A 16,920-nucleotide genomic window follows, 5' to 3' on the forward strand; every position below is an offset into this window, starting at 1 on the left:
TAACTGGTAGACCAAAGGCCAGTAAGAAGTAGTCTTGGCCCATTAGTGACTCAGGATAAAATAGAGGAGACCCATGTAAAAATGACAATAAAGTGTGATAAATGCTATGTTGGAGGAATCCTGCAAGGTAGAGTGAGGGCTCAAGGGACAATAATAACTAGGGCCTGAACTTAGAACCTATGTGGATGGAAACAAGGGAATTGGGATTTCATAAGATGAGAACACCACATTGAATAGTTTTTGTTTTTATAACAGAACTTAGGACCATCATGCTGAAGCTACAAGTAGGTGCTAATACTGAAGCATTTTCCAAAAAAATTTAAAATGCAGAGCCTGTTACTGTTCGGGACAGAACTTAACATTGATAAAACTTTTTTGGAAAGCTGACTTTAGTAAGGAAGAAAAATATTGACTATGCATTTGGTAGGAGGAATCCCATATTGCAGTTGACTGCAAATTGAAACTTGCCTTACCGTTATCTTGCCAAGAAACCATCCAAGGCAGTCCCCTTTAATTAATGAACTAATGTCTTTTGAAGAGCCAGTTCTTAAGCTTTGATTTTAACTCAACTTTGTTCCAGAGGTCAAGAAATAATGGCATTTAAAAAATTGATAAATGCTGGGTTTGGGTAATACTTTAGGCTGTCTCCTAACTTTAAATCAGCAGCATCCTGACAGAGTAGTTTTTCTTCTCTACATTCAGCTCCACAGAGCATCACACCGACCAGCCATGAGATCCAACAAGTTGTTGCATCCTTAAGGTACTTTGGGGAAATTTTTGAAGACCAATTAAAGCAACAAGGAAGATGGATCAAAAAGAATTTTGGAAATGTTTTGAATATTGTGAAAATCCTAAATGAAGCCTGGAACTAGGAATTTGGAGGAAACTATTTTGAAGGCATTTGTATTACTGTAGAAAGCATCACTGAAACTGATAGATACTGTAGAGGGAGTAGATTTAGAAGTTTCTCCTGCAAACTGGGTTGTATTGTTAGAAATTTCTCAGAAGCTCAGCAAAGTAGATTGTTACAAAAATGGAAGAATAGACATCATTGAAACTCTCCCTCTTGCAACGTTCAGCTTTTATAAACTTTGAGAGTTTATAAAACAACATTATTGAACTGTTTTTTTCTTTGTGGCAGATGACCCTAATTTTCAATGAAGTTCAAAGGTCTCTGGAGTAAGGAAAAATATCTGCTCGTATGTACTAGGAATATTTACCAGGAAAAAATGGCATGTTCTGTTCAAATTTCATTAAGAGTCTTAAGAAACCTCAGCCAGTCCAGCCCATAAAAATACCTCAAAGGCACATTTATATCATATTTCATATTATTTAGTTTTATATGGTTAATAAAGATTTTGAAGAGCATATTATTTGTTTTGAGTTTTTACATTCTTATGCTATGAAATGGTTCCCAGGCCTGGAATTCCAGTTTATGCCTACTAGTCCGTTCCTCCAATGGGAAATAAAAGTTCAGTTGTACAGTGACTCCCTTTAGGATGATCATCCAGGAGAGAAGTCACCTTTTTGCAGACGAGACTGTGTAGGCTCAGGTGAGTTAAATAACTTAGGGACCCTGGTAAGTACGTAGGAGAACCAAAATACCACCTCAGATCTCACAGCAAAGAATCCTGCTTTTTCCAGACATGAAAGTCTTGAGGACAGATATTAATTAAAGGAGAGCGTGAAGGCAGCAAAGGAGAGTGAGAAGGAGTGAGAGGAAAATTGGGAAGATTCTGGTCGTGGAGACCAAGAGAGAATTTTGAAGGGGAAATTGCTTAACTGACTATGCACAAAGACTAAGAAGTGACTCAAAGCTCCGTGAAGGCATCTAGAGTTTATTAGGGGAGCAGTGTCAGTAGGGGAGGAACAGAAGGCAGATTCCACTAAGTTGGGGTGTAAATGGTAGATGAGCAAATAGAGACAACAAGTATAAATCATTTTCCAAAAACGTCTGAAAAAGGAGGGTAAGGGAGGAGAGGGCTGTAGCTAGAGGGGAATTTTGGGGTTTTGTTGTTGGGTGATTCACCCATTATGTGCTAAATGTTTCACATACATAATGTAATTTAATCCTCATAAGAACTATGACAACATCCCCCTTTCGCAAGTGATATTCAGAGAGGTAAAACAATTCCCCAGATTACACGGCTATGAAGTGTTGGGATTCAAAGTGTGTATCTGAACTACTAGCCAAATTCATAGCAAGTCCTCAGCCTAGAGCAGAGGAGGAATGAGTGTGGATGAGACAAGTTTGGAAGTGTTTGGAGGAATACAGGAGTATCTACTCATGGGGGAGGGGAATTCCAGTTTGATGGCCTCTTCTCTGAAGCTGGAATTGAGTCCTATGAACTGAAAATGCCTGAGGACAGATGCACACGAGAGGAATGCCATCTCCACTGCCTTCTTTCCTTCTGAATGAGGTGGTTAAAACAGTTTTCAGAGTACACTGTGTAGCTATTTAAAGCAATGATTCAGGAGTTTTTATGACTTGGGGAAATGCATGTTCTAATGTTAAAGTGAAAAGGTAAGCAAAATTGTATATACAGGATTTTTTCTTTTTTTAAAAGCATTAAACAAGAGAACAGAACACTAACAATGGCTGTCATTTGAGTGGTGGGATTATGGGCTATTTCCTACTCCTTTTTCTTTTCTAACTTTCTACATTTTAAACAATGGCATTTGAGTAGTTATTGAAACCTTGGCTGTGAATGAGATAATCAAAGAAGAATTTGTAAAATGAGAGAAATAACCCCAGGGCAGAACCCTGGAAACAGTAATATTTATGGAGTTGATGAGTGAAAAGGAATCAGTGAAGAAGATGGAGAAAGAGCATCCAAGGAGATAGAAGAAAATAAGGGGTGACTGGTGTCTTGGTAGCCCCAGGAGAAGAGAATTTCAAGAATGAGGAAATAACATACAGAAGAGGACTACAACCCTTAAGATAAGGACTGAAGTATCCCTCTAGTTGAGCAACACAGAAGTCTCTGGTGACTTTGAAAAGAGCAGACTTGGTGGTGTATTAGAGAGAGAATCCAGATGTCAAGGGGTTGAAACTGGAGACCCTGGTACCAGTCCAGGGAATTTTCCCCACCACAGCTCAGCAGTATGTGGTGACAAGAAGATGGAAGGATGCTGGACAAAAGAGGAAGTGAGGTAGAGATGGGAGAGCTGCAAGAACAAGCAGCAAAGTTTGGAGAATGGGATTTTGTCAGGATAGCACTTCTAGGTGATGACAAGGCCAAGGGAATGAGTGGCCCAAGTGGTAAGAAGAGCAAAGGTCATTGGATATGAGGGAGTCAGACTTTAAGGTAAAGATGTGCTATCCACAGAGACACTAAGTCATCTAGGATGAGGACAATATGTCCCCTGGACAGCCTGTGAGTCAGGGGCTCACATCCTCAGTGAATGTTGGGAGGTGGGTAAATGGCTAGTGCCAAGGAAGGGAGCTTCACAGAAGAGTGATAGTCCAAAGAAGGCGGTAAGAAGTAGAAGGATGCTGACCACCCTCCTCCTCGTCCCATGGGAGGTGGGTTATGGGAATGAGTTGGTGTCCCTCCAGAGGTCAGCAAGGAAAGCAACATCCTCAGCCAGGTTTCAGTCAAGTCAGAAAGGGAGTTCCTTTCTATAGGTGAACAAAGGTTCAGGAGGCTGGGAGTAGTGGCAGAAGGGCAGAGGGCATCAGCCTAAGAGCACAGGAGCGGCCAGGTAGCTGGGCTGACTTACATTTTGGGAGTTAGCCTGGGATAACAGAGAGGGAGGGGGCCACAGTGGGACTGATTGACCAGGGACAAAGGAGACCATTATTGAAGTGGCCTCCATACTGTTCAGACAGTCCCTAAGTTATGTCTGCAGCCGGTGTGCTGTTTGGGGTTTTGTACCAGGTTTCCAAAATAAATTTGGTGACATTGTTTGGAAGCCTCTGCAGGACCCGGCTCTGATGAAGGGATGGTAATTAGACTGGAGTCCGAAAGAAGTGGACAGTGGTCTCCTGCACCCCAGCCCTGGGTGGACATGCCTTCGTCATGGATCCTGTGCCTTTGTCATGGCACCCTCATCCATGCCACTCCCTCTTGTCTTTGGAGGAGCCATGCTCTTTAGGTAGGACTGACCACTTCAGCCCTAGAGGTGCGTCCTGAATCAGTTAGAGAGACCCCATCACCTGGCCCACTGACTGGTTCAGGGAAGGAACTAAGCCAGCTCTGCCTTCCTCTGCACATTGGCTTTTCTCTGGGCAGAGGGGCCACTTTGGGGTGGGCACATGACAGTCATTGGCCTGGACAGATTGAAGCCCAGTAATCTGTATGGATGGTGCCATGTAAGGATGTATGATCTGAAATAAACTGCAGCTGCTTCTGTTCCCACGTGAGGAAACAGCCTAAAGATAAAGCCAACACACAGGGAAGGGAATTGCTAAGAGAGGACAGAGAAACAAAGCGGTTGAAGATGTTGAGAACTTTCAGATCAACCACTCTCAAGTCCCCATTGCTTCTGAGACAATAAAGGCCTTATATTATTTAGACCAGTTTCAGTTGAGTGTTCTGTTACCTTATCTTACCTGAGAGCAGCCCAACTGAGAGAAACATATCTTAGGTATCCTTTTTTCCCATCAGCTCCTCCACTCCACCTTCCGTGCCAAGTTGTGTCTGGGGGGCAGGGCATGGTGCAGATTCTGCCACTCTTACCCCTCAGAGGACCGTGATTCTGAAGATGGAGCTGGATATAAACTACGAGCCCGGAGAGCTAGTCTTCTTTGTCCTCCAGCCTCTATCTTGGTGACTCAGAAACTTATTTATATTTTGTAGAATCTTTTGCACTACCAACCTGTATTCTTAGTAATCTCCCTAAGTTAGCTTTCTGTGAATTAGAATGTTTCCTTCTGTCTCTGATCTTTACCACATTGTTGTTATCTGCTTCTCCTTCCCCCTTTCATTTATTCAGTGAATATCAAGTGCCTACCATGTGACAGGCGCTGTTCTTGGCCCTGCATATACGTTAGTGAACAAAACAGGCAACATCCCCTGGCCTCAGAGGCTTACATTCTAATGGGAGATACAGATGATAAAAAAAATAAACAAGTGAAATGTCTACATATCTCTATCTCTATATGTATAGAGGGTGCCAAAAAAAATGTATACACATTTTAAGAAAGGAAAACTGTATTAAAATTGTAATAATGTATACCGATAACAAAAGATGAATACAAGTCATGTGTGACTTCTGCAATTACAAGAGGTGCTCAAAATGGTTACCATCAGCGTCCAGACACTTCTGATTATGGTGAACTACTGCTTGAGCAACGTTGACCAAAGTGTCCACTTGAATACATTTTTTTGGCACCCCCAGTATATAAATGTGTGTGTGTATACCTATGTAGCTTTAGATAGTGATAAAGTAGAAAATCCACAGCATGGTATTTTTTGTGTATTTGCCTCACTGAGAAAGTTGTTTTGGCTTTTGAGTAAAGATCTGAAGGAAGTGAGGCAGGGACCGTGCATGAGTATGAGGGGAAAATCATTCCTGTTCAGGGGAACAAGTCCGAAGGCTTGTGGGCACGTGCCTGGTGTGTTTGAGGAGCAGCGTGGAGGCCAGTCTGATTGAGAGGAATGATGGTAGGGGAGAGTAGTAAGAGAAAAGGCCAGAGAAGTGATGGGGCCTTTGGGGCATAGTGAGCACCTCAGCTTTTACAGCTAATGGATGGGAAGACAACTGGATGTTTTAAGTAGAGGACTGATATGACCTGACTCAGCTTTTAAAGCAAAGAGAGGAGTCGAGGATAATTCCAAGTTTTTGGCTTAAGGCAAATGAAAAGAATTGACTTGCTATTAATTGAGATGATGACTGTTAGAGAAACTATTTTGTGTGTGGGATGTGTGTAGGGTGTGTGTGTGTGTGTGCGTGTGTGTGTGCGTGTGTGTCTTTGGGAAAGGAAGGATGGAGAATGGGTGGTCAGTTTGGGACAGTTAAGTTTGACATTCTTTTTGAGAAGTCAAGTGGACAGATGGATGTTTGAGTGTGGAGTTCAGGGTGGAGGCTCGAGTTAAGGACCTGTTTGAGAATCATTAGGATAGTGATGGTATTTAAAACCACAAAACTGGATAAACCCACTAGCCACACACACCCCCCACTTTTTTTTTTCTTTTACTTTGAAAAACTTTTCCCTGAATTATGGCAGTGCTTTACTTAATATCTGTAGATCCTTTATTTAGAAAAGGACTGAGTGAGCTGAAAATGAAGAAGTAGCCTTTTATGTCTAACTGATTACAACTGTGGGAAAGGATGGGGTGAAACAATCTCTGCAATGTCATCTTCCATCGAGGATGAAGTTTTGTTAGTTTAGTGAAGATAAAATAACAGATATTTGACTATATTGCTTCACCTTAACGAATTCACCATTGTCTTAATATGTGTGTAAAGTAAATCAGTTTTTAAAATAGCCCAAGTATTACTGTGTGCATGGTTAAAAAAGAATCAAATGACATTCTAGTGGTCACATGTTCTTGCCTAAGGGTCATTGTACTTTCTGTTCCTCCTACCCTGGAGCACTCTTCCCACAGATGCTCCCTCCTGTCTTTCAAGGCTCTGTTCAGATTTTTTTTGTTTTTTAATCAGAGAGGCCTACCCTAATCAAATTCAAATAGTTAAGTCCTATTACCTGCTGTTCTATTTTTCCTTTTAGCACTATCGCCATCTTATACCCTGTAGATTGTCTGTTCCTCTCCATTAGAACAAACTCTTCAAAAGCTATTCATTGAATGAACAAAGATCACCATATTGCTGTTCAAAAGAATTGTATGAAGCTATGGTGACTTTATTATTTTACCACTTTGCCAACATTATGCATTACAATTTTAAAACATTTTTGCTACTTTAATAGATGTAAGGTGCTATGCCAAGGTTAAGTTTAAAATTTTTAATTATAAAGGACAGTGAACATTTCACGTTCTTGTTTACTAATTTTATTTCTCATTGTGAATTATGTACTTATCTTTTTAATTTATTTAGCTACTGGTATCTTGGTTGTTTTCATATATTTAAACAAGCATTTAAACTTATACATCATTGTGATATTTTTCTGCTTGTTTTTTGCAAACTTTTTTTTTCAAGCTTTTGCCTTTTTAAAATGCTGCCCAGTTTTTATATTTTTGAATGTTAGTCTTCTTTTGTAGTTTCTTCTATTGTTCCAAAGCTGACATTTAGCCATAAATATAACTTTTATTCTATTTAATCTAGTATTTCTATGACTCTTCTTTAAAGTATTCAGCATTTTAATCCACTTGGAGTTTATTTTGATGTATAATGTGGAACTTACTCCCCCCCCCCAATTTTCATTCATTTATCTGAAAATTCCTTACTAAGTAATCCCTCCTTACTGCCGTGTTTGGTAATACTACTTTACTATCATCAGGAATATATATACATACAGAGAGTGCCAAAAAAATGTATACACATTTTAAGAAAAGAAAAAACCATATTAATATATCCCGATAAAAGATGAATGCAAGTCACTTTTGACTTCTGCAATTACAAGAGGTGCTCAAAGTGGTTATCCTCAGCATCCAGACACTTCTGATGGCGGCAAACTACTGCTTGACCAACGTGTTGACCAAAGCGTTAACGTCTCGTAAAATGTGTGTACATTTTGGTATATACTTATTTGTTCAGTCTCATTCCTTTCACTAGACCTCAGCTTCTATTTTTGGCTCTGTACCCTAGCAGAACTAAAGGAACATTTCGCCCCCTGCAGGCGGCCACTGTCCCCACAGACCTGAAAGTGGGGTGGGGCAGGGACTCGGGGGCGCTAGCCTCCTTGCGTCCCCCTCCGAACGCGGGTAGAAGTATCCCGCTGCCCAGGGGAGGATTTGGGGCCCCTTAGACCGTCTTCCTCTGTCCAGGTCTCTTGGGGTATCGAGCTTCGCTGATTCCATATCTTTAGGACCCAGTAGAGCCGGGTCTATACCCACCGTCGGGTGGGGACTGTCCCCTTTGGTCTCTGCCCTTCGTACCTTTCCTCCTCCTGACCCCGGGATCCGCAGCGGAGGGATTTTGACCGTCTGCGCGGAAAGCCTCGGCACCCAGGCGGGGCGCGGCGCAGGGATAGGTTCTGCGCTCTGACTTTCTAGCTCACTCAGAAGCTGAGCGCTAGGCCCCCATATTTCCCTCCACTTCCCCAGCTGTCCCACATTCTTCTAGCACATTGCTGACTGTACCTGCTGTTGGAAATGTTGAAGCAGACACGGTTCAAACATAAAAATTAAAATATTTTATTTATCCAACAGATGCACACATACCTACTGTGTGCCAGATACTGTTGTCAAATGAGTCCCATACTGAGCCCGCCCTGGGCGTCTAGAACCAACCCGGTTTGGTTGCCAAAGTAGAAATCAGGTCTTTGAACATCTCGGGAAGAGTACAGAGCTGGACTGATGGGGAAATGGGTCGTGCTGTGCCCCCTTCCACTCGCTGTCGCTCCATTAAGCTGTGATCCTCCGGGTGGAAGGTCCCCAAGGACCGCCCAGCGCGAGGCCCAGGCTTGTCCTGAGCCGGAACTCCCAGCCGCCCGGGCGGCCCCGGGGGCCTGAGCGCCCCCGGTGCTGGAAGGCGGTGCGCTCCGCGGGTCAGGGCCCGGTTCCCGGACGCGCCCAGCCCAGGCGAGGGAGCTCCAGGGCAGGACATTCCGCCGGTTGCCGCGGCGGGTGACAGCCACCCACGCCCAGGCCCCTCAGGGACTCCGCCCATGGTCACTCACCCTTAGCGACCTCAATGGCTGCGTCTCGCGCCCAGGCCCACGTTGGTAACCTTTTGGACACGCGCTGACAATATGCATCAGGAAAATCCGGTCATAATTGGAGAGTAAAACTTAAATACACGTGAGCCAGCCAGCGGTTGTATCATTTCCATTAAAAACCCCTGAAAAGCCGGGGTCGGTCTCCGCGGGGCCTCGGATCCACCGACGTGGCCGTCCGTTGCCCTGAGCCCTGGGGCAGGGGAACGGCCCGCAGGACACACTCTCTTGGAAGAGACTCTTGGGAGACAGCCTTGCGGCAGGGATAGGAGATCCCTCTTAGCATGCTCTTGGACCTGCACAGGCGTTTACTGTCTCTCTGGAGAACATACATAACAACAACGTCTCTGAATTCAATATTTCTTTTAATTTGTATCAATTCATCACAATCCTATCACTAGACTTGAAAAATAGCATACATGTTGTAGACATCGTGTGCAAGACGTTGTATTTACTCAAGCCCAGCAGGGATTCTTAAAGGGGAGTTACAGGGACAAGTAGGAGTGTCAAGGATTCAGGGAGTCCATGAAAACCCTGAAATTGTTTTTAAAAATTGGGCTGATGCGCATTTTTCTGAGACGAAGTTCCATATCTTTTATGATTACCAAAGAATTCCTTACCGTTCGGTTAAGAATGCTGGCCTTTCAATGCTCAGTGGGTTAATGTCTGTAGAACCCCTTGCAGTAACACTGAGGCACCGCTGAGGACCCGAGGCCCATGAATCTGGACCCGGGGAGAGTCACTAGAGCCTGGATTTGACTCTACCTCCCAACAGAAAAGCCTCCCCAACCCCCCAACCCCCCCCCCAAAAAAAAAAAACAAAAAAAAAACTCCAGGAGCACGGGTCAGTTTCCTTTTAAAGCCAAGTTAGACTAAAATAGATTTACTTCTGCATTTCTCTGAGCTTAAATAGAAATATCCTCTGGTGGGTTTTTTTTCCCCGGGTTAGTCATGCAAATGCTCTATGCCTCACTTACCACTCAGTAAGGGCATGAGCCTGGCCCACCACCCCTCTGCTTCGAATGGGAATCTCTGGGGGAACTTGGGCGTTGACTTCACTGGGCTGGGATTTTCCTCAGTCAATGTACCCAGGGAGTTAAAACCTGTTCCTTTTATGGAAAAAAAAAGAGTACAAGATTTTTTTTTTAATTGTGAAGAAAAAAAAATTTGCAAAACTCCCTACAATCCCACTAATAGGCCTAGCACAATAACTAATTTTGTTTTTTATATCAACTCTCCTATGTATACACATTTTGCGTTGCTGTGATTATAGTAGTTCAGTGATTATATATTAAGAACTGTTCTATTTTGCAATCTACTGTTTTTCCTTAACATACCATAAACATTTTACTGTCTTCATCATTAGCGTTTTTAATGGCTGCATACTTTTCCACCCTACAGGCACACTTCATTATTTCCCTTGTTATATATTTGCAAGGGTTTCAGATTGTGTGTGTGTGTGTGTGTGTGTGTGTGTGTGTGTGGTGTTATCCCACAAACTTGTGTTCAGAGAGTTCATGCTGAGGTCTCTTTTCTCTGGCCAATTTCTGGTGTCATAATGAAACGTCAAGCTCCAGAGAAGCCGTGCTTATTTCATTCATTCATTCACCCAGCAAATATTTAATGAATTAATGAGAACAGGGAAGAGAACAAAACAAAGTCTCTGCTACTGTGGAGCTTGTAGTCTAGTTAGGGAAGACAGACAATAAACAAATATTTATATTATATTATATTATTATGTATTATAATATCAGGCAATGATAAGTGCAACAGGGAGAAATGAAACAAGGTAAGGGAGATAGTGTATAATCTTTTTTGTAATCAGGGAACACCTTTTTGACAAGGTGACATTTAAGCAGAGACACGAAGAAAGTGAAGGAGTAACATTTTTGCAAATAGGGGGAAAGGGCTTTCTTTTTTTTTTTTTTTATTGGGACGACAACCGTTAGCAAAGCTACACAGATTTCAGGTATACAACTCTGTAATACATTATCTATATCTGACATTGTGTGTTCACCACCCAGTGTCCGTTCTCCTTCCATCACCATATATTAGACCCCGTTTACCCTCTTCTAGAGCCCCGCTCCCACCTCCCAGAAAGGGCTTTCTAGGCTGAGGAAACATAAGTGCAAAGGTCCTGGGGCAGGATTGTGCTTGGCATGTTGCAGGAGGCCAGCGTGACAGAAGTGAAATGAGTGGGAAAGAGTGAAAGGAGATGTGAGTAGAGAGGTGGGTTGTACGTGGTGGGTGCCACATCTTGTGGGAGCCTACAGACTTTTACTCTGAGATCAGGAGCCATTAGAGGGTTTTGAGCAGAGGAATAAGATGCTCTGACTTACCTTTTAAAAGAATCAATTTGGTCATGTGGAGAACAGACTGTCAGAGTTCAGAAGTTGTTGTAATAACCCAGGTAAGAGATGAAGCGGTTCTTTGGACCAGGGCACAGTGGTGAGGGTAGTAAGTAAGGATAGCCTGGGGATGGATCTAACAGGACTTGATGGTTTGAATATGCAGTTTGAAAGCAAGGATCAAAGATGACTTAAAGGATTAGGAAGAATGGAATTACCATTGAGTTCTTTTGTTTTGCTGTTGTTAGTTCATTTGTTTATGTTTTGTAGAGGGAGACAGGGAATTAGGAATTTAGTTTGGACATGCTAAATTTGAGGTGTGTGTTAGAAAGGTAAGTGAATAAGTCAAGTAGGCAGTAGAACATAAGAGGTTGCAGTTTAGGGAAGAAGTTAGAGCCAGTTTTGGAGATGTCAGTGAATACTTGATATTTAAAGCATGAGATAGCACAAGGTCTAGCCCAGACCTCTCTTGTCAATCATTTATCCAGCTGTCTACTTGACATCTCACTTGGATGCCTAAAAGCCAACCCAAGCTCAATGTGTTCAAACCCAAGCACCTGCTTTTACCCCCCACCTGCTTTACCCACAGCCTCCTCCATCTCATCTGGTGATAGTGCCACTGCTCAGACGAAACCCTGGGAGTCACATTTTACTTTTTTCTCACCTCCCACCTCCAGTCTGTTAGGAAATCCTGTTGGCTCTGCCTTCAAAATATATCCAGAATCTAATCGAAACACTTCTCACCACCTCCACTGTTACCATCCTGGTCAGAGCCGCTATGAGTTATTTCTTGCCAGGGTTGTTACTGCAATAGCCTCATAAATTTCCTCGGCTTCTACATCATCCCACCCTAACCCCTCCCCTCCCCCACCAGTCTATTTCTCAACACAGGAGCCAGACGGATTCTTTTAAAACATGTCAGAGCAAGTCCCTCCTCTGCTTAAAACCCTCCAATAGTTTCACTCAGAGTAAAAGACAAAGTCCTTGTAATAACCGACGAGGGTCTACGTTGTTTGACCCAGGGCCTGTACCTCTGGCCCTCCTCCTACTGTGCTCTTCATGTTTCACTCCGCTCCAGTGACACGGGTCTCTTTGTTGTTCCTCAAACATGCCAGACACACACCCACCTCAGTGCTCTCTACTTAGGATGCCCTTCTCTCAGGTGTGCCCCTTGTCTAGTTCCCTCACCTTCTTAAGATTTTGATCATCTCACTTTCTCAATGAAACTCCTCCTGAGACCCTTTGAATATGCAACACCTTTCAGCCTATACCTGACCCTGCTTTCCCTGCTCTACCTTCTGATTTTTTATATAACTTTTCACCTTACAACATATGACATAATGTATTTATTTGTGTGTAAGCTCTTCCAGAGAAGAAATCTTTGTTTTGTCGTGTTTGTTTACTGATGTGTGTCCAATGCCTGGAACAGTGCCTGGAACATGGCAGATGCTTGATACATGCTTGTTGAATGAATGAATACATGAATGTTGAATGTAGAGCACAGGGAAATGAGTCTGATGGTCTCCAAGGCAGATTGTGATGTGGGAGTGATGGAAGTTGCCAAGAGCAGATATAGATATAATGCTGAGACTCCTGGGCTGGGTGAAGGCTACAGGTAAAAAATTATGAGGACCTGAACCAAGGCAGGGAATGGAGGCATATTAAAAGAGTAACAGTCTTAAAAAACTAAGTTAGAGAGACCATGTAGTCATTTGTTCATTCATTCATTCATTCATTCATTCACATGCTTTCTCTGCACCTACAATATGGAAGATACTGGGAGTATCAACTCTGTGTCCAGTCCAAGCCTTCCTGAATTAAAAGGTCGAGTGTACAAGAGGATGAAAGAGGTGGTGTATTCTTTGAGCAGGGCATTTGTCTCAGAGGGTTACCAAGATGCTGTAGGAGCTGCCAAATACCTCGAGGGTGGGAAAAGTAGAAGAGTGAAATGAATCCGCTGGTGCTCTTCTGGCAGATACTGCTTGCTCTTTTGCTGCCCAGGAGCTCTGGGTCTTCCTTGGGTCAAGGAGGGCGCAAATATGGAATCAGAGCTCTAAAGCTTCCTAAACAGCTGTGTAGGCTGAGACCCTGCTCAGCCTTCCCTTCTCTCCTTCACCTCTGTAAACTGCCTGAGGCCACTGGGGCAGGAGTGTTGGCCAGGGGAGGGGGTGCTGGGAACACCTACCAATTAGACCTAATTAGTGATTTGTCTGGGTTAATGAGCAGGGCTTTCAAACATGTAAGTCCCCAAAAGGACTGAGATGGGTGGGAACTAGTGTTAGCAGAACTCGGGGATGGGAAATCAGCCTGCGGGGGCTATGCATGCAGTTCATTGTGCCCCAGGTCCAGAGGCAGCTGGTATCACACAAGGGTGTAACAGTTTCATCTTTTATTACCCTGAGTGTGTGTGCAATTTGTGTATATATGTGTGTGCCTAATTTACTCCATGGCCTCTCCCACTTGGGGCCTGGTGTCATCCCATTTTGTAACTGGTTGCTTTACAGAAATGAGGTTGGATGGAACAAAGGGGCTAACCTTTCAGCTTTTACACTTTGGTGCTATTTGAATTCTTCAAATGAGCAGGAGTCATTTTGTTATTTTAAAAATTGGTGGATGGAGGCTGGGTAACAAAATCACTCAGTGTGGGGACAGTGTCCCAGAGAGCAGTTTCCAGGCTCTTGGCCTCACGTGGAAAGGTGCTGGCTCTGTTATTAGATGGACATCAGCTGTAATCAGATGGCCATTAGCCACTAATATAACTGCTGTGGCTACGCTGGGGGTGTTGGTTGGTTGGCAGAGAAACATACAGTGGATTGCGGCTAGCAAGTGCGGTTAGTAAGCGTGGATGGCGGATTGTAGATCATGTGGATCCTACTTCCTGTGTCTCGCCCAACCGCCAGCAAGACTAGGGTGCAGGAAGACCCCTTGTTGGGGTACTGGCAGATGTTTGCTTTTGTGTCTCTACCAGCCGCCATCGAAAATATAGTGGGATGAACCCCCCATCCAGGGCTCCATTGGTGTTCCTTTTTTTTAAAGATTTTATTGGGGAAGGGGAACAGGACTTTATTGGGGAACAGTGTGTACTTCAGGACTTTTTTTCCAAGTCAAGTTGTTGTCCTTTCAATCTTAGTTGTGGAGGGTGCCGTTCAGCTTCAACTTGTCCTTTCAGTCTTAGTTGTGGAGGGCACAGCTCAGCTCCAGGTCCAGTTGCCATTTTCTAGTTGCAGGGGACGCAGCCCACCATCCCTTGCGGGAAATCGAACTGACAACCTTGTGGTTGAGAGCCCACTGGCCCACGTGGGAATAAAACTGGCAGCCTTCGGAGTTAGGAGCATGGAGCTCTAACCGCCTGAGCCACCGGGCCGGCCCTGGTGTTCCTTTTTGACTTCACCATATCCTGCGTTCTTGTGCGGGGAGCGGGAGCTGAGACCCTGCATTACACTCGGTTTCAAGGAGGTCCTGCAATTGAGTCCTCAGTATTGGGACTTAGACTTTCAGCAAGTTAGTTAGTCTTTTTTGTTAGAAAGGAAAATAGGGATAAAAACACAGACATGCAAATAAACCAGCAGGTGTCAGTATTTCTGACATCTATTCCCTCACCTCCACCCTTGATGCTTCTGCCTTGGTTTAGGCCTCATCGCCCTTCTCCAGGCCTGTGAACTCCACAAGGGCAAGGCTGTGGTTACTATTTGATTGCTGGATCATAGTACAGTTCCCAGCACAGAGTGGCTAGTCCATCAATAAATACTAAAAATGAATGAATTGTGGCAATAGTCTCCTGTTGGTCTCCCTGACTCTAGTTTTACATTTGATGATAATTAAATTCAGCAAAGACTCATTGATGCACCTACTATAGCAGTCTTCAAACTTTTGAGCATCTTGTATTCCCCAAAATCAGTGTTAGAATTTATACTATAGGTTTAAATAATTTCGAAGGATGTAATTTCTGGCTGATCGTATATACTGACATTTAAATTAAAAAAGTATCTAATGGAATCTAAATACCATGGCAGCTTGATGCCCACCATTATCCATTAAAAAAAAAAAAAAAAGACAAACAAGGCCTTTTTTAATGTGGGAATTTTGTGCCTTTTACTCCCTGAACTGGTGGAATCCATTGCACTTCTCCACATAGAATTTTACCCTGATGTAACATATTTTTTTCCTTGAAAGTCTTTTATTGATTACCTTATTCTTTTCTGCCATAACAAAATGTACATGAATTGAAATAAAAAATATTTCCTTTGATCTTTAGATTATAGATGCTAAATTTCTTCTGGACTGAATTGGTGTTATTATAATTATTAGTGCACAGTTGGTTAAAATAATATAAATGTGTTATAAATCATGATAAATAATTATTAAACATGAAAACAAAATTTTAGTGAAAATGTCTCTCTTAATGAAATGGATGGACCTGTGTTTTTGTTATTCCATGTCTTGGTGGTTAAATATTACCTTACTCAAATGAATAAGTAAATGAGAATGGAAGAAGTTCTGTTATTGCAGATTTTGTCAATTATTTGAGCCCCTTTTGAGTTATATGCCAAAAACCATATAGCAATTATTAACTTTTATCAAAAATTATTTTTAATAATCTGTCAGCTGATAACTCAATTTTCAGTTTTGTTGAAAGCAAAGGAATTGGAAACCACCCGACTTTCAAAAGGATTTGTTACCCAGTTAGACTCGTTTACTTTCTAATTTCTGAAAGCAGAAAGGCTTTATCAAGCCTTAACAAATTAATGTTACTTATATCTCTCATTTATTTATGTAGAGGCACATTATTTAATACAATATACTTAGAAAGAATTGGGAACATAAAAATATTAATTTTGAAATACCTTGCTAATATAATTGTTTAAATGAAATGCTTTTATCTTATTATAGGCTTTAAGTATAATTTGTCAAAACCTTGGACCTACAGATTTGACTCCTTCAAATTGAAGGGAAATGTCTGGCATTAAGAAAAATTGGCAAAACCAGTGTATTATCAAATTAATCAGCCAGTCAGGCTTCATTTTTCAATATCAATAAATATGTTGTGTTTCCCTACAACAAACATATTTCATCTGAATTCTAGTTCTAAATTGAATGGCTAGACAAGGCAGAGAGACTAACTCTGAGTTTGCACCAGGAAGGTATAAGGTGCTGTCACTCAGTATTTCCTCCTGAACTTCTCTTTGCTCTCACAGGATTCTGTCTCTGAAGAAACATATTCAGAGATTTCACAGCAGTCTTGAGATGGAGGAAGGAATACAGCTTGTCATTATTCCTTGGTCCCATTCTATCACATATTTAAATTGTAACATCTCAAAAGTGCTCTGTTACCCTGTTTCCAATATGATGCTTCAAACTTAACACAAATATGTATAAGACAGATGTGGGAACAGAGTTCCAGAGAGCAGTTTTCAGGCTGTTGGCCTCACGTGGAAAGGTGCTGGCTCGGGTGGTAGATGGCTATCAGCTGTGCCTGGTTGGCTGTCAGCTGTAACCTGTTAGCCACTGGCCATTGATATAACTGCCGTGGCTAAGCTAGCAAGGGCAAATTGCAGTTAGCAAGGGGGTTGGTTAGTTGGCAGAGAAGTGGATTGCGGATTGCAGCTAGCAAGTGGGGTTTGCATGCATGGATGGCGGATTGCAGATCATGTGGATCCTACTTTCTGTGTCTCCCCTGGCCGCCTGCAAGACTGGGGTGCAGGAAGACCCCTTGGCGGATGTTTCCTTTTGTATCTCTAACCCAGCCGCCAGCGAGAATATAGTGGTATGGACCCCCATCCACGGCTCCGT

This window comes from Rhinolophus sinicus, linkage group LG06 (genome assembly GCF_036562045.2).
Source record: "Rhinolophus sinicus isolate RSC01 linkage group LG06, ASM3656204v1, whole genome shotgun sequence".
Taxonomy (NCBI): Eukaryota; Metazoa; Chordata; class Mammalia; order Chiroptera; family Rhinolophidae; genus Rhinolophus; species Rhinolophus sinicus.